Raw genomic sequence first — 5,688 nt, forward strand, 5'->3', positions numbered from 1 at the left:
GATGTTAAAGATCCCCAGGTGGGCGTAATTATTCTGGAGGCGACCACTACAGCACCTCTTTCTGTCTTTCTTCTTTTACTCCCACCTTCCTCCCTTCCCTTACGGCGCAGTTCAGGTGTCCACTGAGGTGTGAGAAATTTACTGCGCCATTTCCTTTCCTCAAAAACACATTTTCAGTTTTAAATCTCTGGGAAACTTCAACACAAGTCAATATTTTATTGGTTCTTGTTATAAGAGTAGATTTTTTGTCGAACAGGAATTTCATCTTAAGATGCCAGAGTAGGGTGCCTAAATGCCAGCGCCGCCGGGGTGGAGACAACTTCAGCGGCGCCGCCGTATTGAATCACACAGGATCAGTGGCGCTAGCGTTTGTAACGGCGCCGTTCATGCTCTCGGCGCGCTTCAAAGTGCTTCAACTTGAACGGCCTTTTGCAGCGAGAGCTACACTTGGCTACCAGTCGAGCATTTTACGGTACATGGGAGAGGAAAGTTGTGATTCAATATGGCGGCGTCGCTTAAATTGTCTCCACCCGGGGCTGGCATTGAGGCACCCTAATGCCAGAGAGATCTACGCGCCGCGGTGGCTCAGTGGTCGTGGTCTCGGTTCTGGCAGTCTTAATAATAATAATTAGTTTTTGGGGAAAGGAAATGGCGCAGTATCTGTCTCATATATCGTTGGACACCTGAACCGCGGCGTAAAAGAAGGGATAAAGGAGGGAGTGAAAGAAAGGAAGAAAGAGGTGCCGTAGTGGAGGGCTCCGGAATAATTTCGACCACCTGGGGATCTTTAACGTGCACTGACATCGCACAGCACACGGCCGCCTTAGCGTTTTTCCTCCATAAAAACGCAGTCTTGATATTCTAGCAGAACTTTTGCTGGGCTAGTTGGTCCATTCTGACAATAGTGAAAACAGCGCTAAAGAAGAAGCCGGAAGGCGAAACGAGGAAGTGACAGGAAAGAGCGCTCTTTCCTGTCACTTCCTCGTTTCGCGTTCCGGCTTCTTCTTTAGCGCTGTTTTCACTATTGTCTTGATATGCCATGGGTAGCGTAAGAGGGCTCTCACACAGTTTCCGCCCTCGCCGCTAGATGACGTTGCACGTCACACTCGCGGTAATACAGGACGTGCTACGTCCGCCGCTATGGTCGAGGGTGGAGCTGGTGAACACTCTCAAGGTTCGCGTACACCAAATAAACATAAATACCCACGAGAGAAGCAGATTGAACAGCCGTCGCCGTAGCTCAGTTGGTAGAGCACCGGACGCGATATTCGGAGGTTGTGGGTTCGGATCCCACCGGCGGCATGGTTGTTTTTCTGCTGCTTTATAAGTAATTTTCTTTAAGCGATAAATTATTCTAAGAATTATTATCCCACTGATAAGCACAACACATGAAAAAATTTAACATTCCCCTATGCACCTTGGTTTCGGTGACCGTTGGCTCCCTTCATAAGTATATATATATATATATATATATATATATTCAAGATTCTTCTTTAAGTTCAAAATCAGTTCACTGCATTTCCACCACTTTCACTTCAGAACAATGTAGCATCCTCCTGACTTCAAACAAGACATTTCTTCTTTAAACTGCGTTTTCTTCTAACATTTAAATATCAATATACGCTTATGTACTGGAGTGGGAATTTTACACTTTCTCGGAGGGAACACTAACATTTTATTTGAAAATACTTATACTAGACGGTATATGGCATACGCGGTTAGAAACCCCGCTTCACAAGGTAAGCTATGACGGATGCTGTAGTGCAGGTTTCCTTATTTTCATCCGCTGGTGATGTTTATGGTTTAATAATACCTAAAAAAACTCTGCCGTTTTCGGGTTTCGCTTCCATCAGAATGAGACCTTCACAATCGCGATCTGATTCCACGACTTCATGCTCAGTAGCTGCTACCAAAAGTTATGATCTTACCAAATTATGGAATAAAACATTTTGGAGAAGTTGGGACAGCGCAGCAAGTTGCTATTTATTTTATCTTACAGTACTGCCAGCCGCCTATTAGCCGCACACGCACCCGCACGATTCTCAGTGACTCTAAACGAGCAATTCAAAATTTCTCGACGAACTCAATTTGTCTACCTGCTGCACACATCCTCCGCGGCTGCACTCTCGACCGCACTGTAAGCTTAGTGTGGGTACCTGCGCACGCGGGGAACTCTGGGAACGAGGGGGTTGACTGTTTAGCCTGAGGCCTAATCAACCGGGCAGGCGACCCCTCGAACCCGGATGCTCTCGCCCAGGCCCCCCTATGGATACTATGCGTAAATCACCAACTTCTACAAGGAGACAAGACGCGTGTATCCGCCTCTCCACCCCGACCTCGACCGAGCGCAAGCCACCATGCTTCGCAGACTGCAGACTAGTTCGATTCTCAGCCATTCTCGACTATACCTCATCACTGACGGGGAATATGACCTCGTCTGTCCTAATTGCGACCACGGAGTGTTTGTCACTCAGGCACACATCCTCTGGGGATGCGAGGGTAAGCCGCCCCCACAGACTTTACTGCCAGCTCCCTCCTTGGAGGGTTGGATCCAACTTCGTTCAATAGCAGACAAGAAGACACAACTCGCACTCGTCTCGTGTGCTCAAGACGTCGCCCCCACCTGGAAGCCACACTCAGCCCACCTGCCCTAACTCCCAACCTTCAAGTGGCAAATAAATAAAGTTGTTCTCTCTCTCTCTCTCGTCTATTAGCGGCAAAAGCAGGAGTGGACGGAGTATATTGCGGACATGCAAACAGGCGTATGCTTGATTTACACCGAATTCTGGCGCAAAATAAACGGAAGAATAGGTACAACAGAAAACGTATTTCTTTTTTCTTTAAGAATTTTCTTTCAGTAGAATTTTCTTTAAGTAGCATTCTCACATTAATTGGCACTACAAATCAAAAATATATAGAAACATTCCCCTATGCACCTTGGTTTCGGTGGCTGTTGGCTTCCATATTATATATATATATATATATATATATATATATATATATATATATATATATATATATATATATATATATATATATATATATATATATATATATATTCTCACATTAATTGGCACTACAAATCAAAAATATATAGAAACATTCCCCTATGCACCTTGGTTTCGGTGGCTGTTGGCTTCCATATTATTTATATATATATATATATATATATATATATATATATATATATATATATATATATATATATATATATATATATATATATATATATATATACATCACAGTGCTCACAGTGATCACAGTGCGTGTACAGCACCTTTGTGCTACGCCAGAAGGCTGTGCATTTTTCTTCTTCTTTTTCATTGTTTCCCACTTTTTGCAGTGGCTCACCAAATATGAAAGTTCATTGTTGTGGTCTAGATTATTCCTGTGTTCTTGCAACCTTTTGTTTGAGCATCGTCCTGTCTGCCCAATGTACCGGGCTCCGCAGGACAGTGATCAAACGACGCGAGAAATAATGGAAGCATTCTATATCAGTCAAGAGCGAAAGTGGGTCAGCAAACTGTCAGTCACTCTCAGTGACAAGGAGGTAGCTTTTCTTGGTGGCCTTTGAGCGTCGCGTGCTTCTCTGCTTCATGTTTTATCTCTTTTAGCGTAACATGTGAGGTACTTTGTGTATGTTTCTTTCCTTTATAAGCACCAGGTGTTGCTAATAAAAACTTAGTTGAGAGTCAGCGCTCGTCCTGTGTCCTTCTTATTCTTGTCCGACGTTATTCGCGCTGTTTTACAAAAGATGCATATATACCAACTCGCCCAACTGAACGTTCTGCTTAGTCATTGCACGTTAAGGAACCCCAGGTGGTCGAAATTATCCGGAGCCCTTCACTACGGTGTCCCTCAGAGCGTGAGTCGCTTTGGGACGTTAGGCCCCGATAAACCATAAAGCAGTTCCACCATTCTTGGCGAAGAAACGCCTACGAAAGGGACTAAGCTGGGAGCCGCGGGCTCCGACGCCAGGCGTCCTGCTCTGGGAAGCAGCCGCAACCATGTATCTTTCAGTGTAACGCCTTTCGATTGAGTTGCACTTTCTTCGGTGCGTGCGCTGGCCTTCGTGGAATAATTCGCTGTGTGGCACAGTGGTTAAGTTGCTCGTCTAATGATCCGGAGTACTCGGGTTCGAACCCGACCGCGTCAGCCGAGTTCAGATGGAGGCGAAACGCTAAGGAAGCCTGTGTGCTCACTCCTATAATGCGCGACACTGCACCCCACATTTATTTCCTATTCTGTATTTGTACATAATGTATATCACCCCCTACCTCTATACTTTCTTACTATCGCTCTCTCCTTTCTCTCCCCTCTCCCTGTCCTTTTATTCCCGCTTTTATTCCCGCTTTTATTCCCCCTCAGGTGCTTCAGATTCCGATGGCAGATGCAGTGGCTAGCAAGATCTTTTCCTTCGAGTGTTGTTTTTTATTAATAAATAGCCACTAGCAACAATAACAACCGTCCTCTGTGCGATGTCAGTGCACGTTAAAGATCCCTAGGTGGGCGAAATTATTCCGGAGCCCTCCACTACGGCACCTCTTTCTTCCTTTCTTCTCTCACTCCCTCTGTTATTACCCGCAGGGGGGCGTCTGCAGCATGCAGGCGTTGGTGAGTGGCGACACCACGAGTTCCCGAGCATCCACAGGGACATCCCCGCATACGGATGATGTGAACAGTGCGTCACCACGGACCCGAGCGCCCGCGCCCAGCCGTGCGTGGCATCGCCGTGTCCGGGGAAAAGGGGATCCTGGTGGTTGAGCCGCTGCCGAGAGTTTGGACCCTTAAGGCCCCTCGGCGGAGGCAACACACCACTTTGGCCCCAGCTTCCTATAGACGGCACCTCCTGCCTGGCCCGCCCGGGGGAATCGGCAGTCGCCTTTTCCTGTCCTCCTCTTCATCTTTCACTTTCCTATCTTCTTTCTCACAACTCTCCTGTCTCCTCCTCCCTTCTTGGTTTTTCCTTTTTTTTCTGGTGGCTAGGGTTAACCTTGTGTGGCGCACTACCCTGGGTTTCGTCATATTGGTCATAGTTGAGGTGTACAGCTGGCGGGGGCAGGACTTGCTTGCACGTTCCTGTCCCGTCCCCTTGTTGGGCTCCGTGGTGGGTGGCTGGCCCCGTGGTCGAACATAAAATCATATTCTATGGCTCCACCTCCTACACATAATGAACGCACTCTGAAAAGGGTGCCGACCGATGACATCACTGCTTAATGCTTCAGGAAAACGAAAGAATCATTTCCAAAATACCATGCCGTTCATAGTGAGGAAACAGAAAAAAACTGCAAGAACTATATCCCCGTTTATAGTCTCAAAATGTCTGACTGATGTCATCGGTACAGGCTACAAACTGTCAAAAATTCCCAATGGTGACATATTACTCGAGCTAAAAGACATCGTCCAATACTCCAAACTTTCTAACCAAATGCCCATTGGGGACAACATTGTGTCTATCACTGCACACCGATCCCTGAACATTGTCCGTGGTGTGATTTCTAAAACAGATTTTATCCACCTCACTGAGGAAGAGATGCTTGAAGGCCTGAAGGATCAAAATTTCATAGACGTGCACCGTATAATGATCAGGAAAGATGACAAAGAAATCCCAACGAAACATATAGTCCTGAAATTCAACTGCACCACACTTCCAGAGTCCATAGAAGCAGGGTACTTGAAAATAAATGT

The sequence above is a fragment of the Amblyomma americanum genome, chromosome 5 (genome assembly GCF_052857255.1).
Source record: "Amblyomma americanum isolate KBUSLIRL-KWMA chromosome 5, ASM5285725v1, whole genome shotgun sequence".
Classification (NCBI taxonomy): domain Eukaryota; kingdom Metazoa; phylum Arthropoda; class Arachnida; order Ixodida; family Ixodidae; genus Amblyomma; species Amblyomma americanum.